Genomic DNA, 564 nt, shown 5'->3' with positions numbered 1-564 from the left:
TTACGTTATTTGTATGCAGCTCGTAAGGGTCATTTCAAGGTCATGCCGTCTATGCCACATAATACATCTTTTCATACCATAAAAATTATGTCTAAGACATTTTGTCGAAAAATGAATAGTTTCGGAAATAATTGTTTGCTTCCATACTTTTTCCCCACCCTGTATATATACGTAGTATCAGTATTTTATGTATTATTATTATTTTAATTTCTTTTCACCTTATGTATCGTACGTTTTTTTTTTAACGTCGTACATGTTACTACTATTTTATGAATTCAATCTCTATACATGTTTAAAAAATATATTAAGTATTATACAGGGTGGACCATCTGAAGTGATCCAGTCAAATATCTCGAAAACTAGTAGGGATAGAGAAAAATGTTTCGTATGAAAAGTTTAGGGTTACACGGGGGAAGTATGGTACTGACCTTGAAAAATCCTTGGAAGGTCATTTTGAAGGTCATTCAGGGGTCACGATGGTTTTTTTAAATGGAACCCCTAGTTTTTCACCATGGGATGAGAAAGCTGGTTTCAAGCCCTTTACGAAACACTGGTTGTGGTCCA

This window comes from Trachymyrmex cornetzi, unplaced genomic scaffold, assembly GCF_001594075.2.
Source record: "Trachymyrmex cornetzi isolate Tcor2-1 unplaced genomic scaffold, Tcor1.1 scaffold1023, whole genome shotgun sequence".
In the NCBI taxonomy this organism is placed as follows: Eukaryota; Metazoa; Arthropoda; class Insecta; order Hymenoptera; family Formicidae; genus Trachymyrmex; species Trachymyrmex cornetzi.
This window is presented reverse-complemented; position numbering follows the sequence as displayed.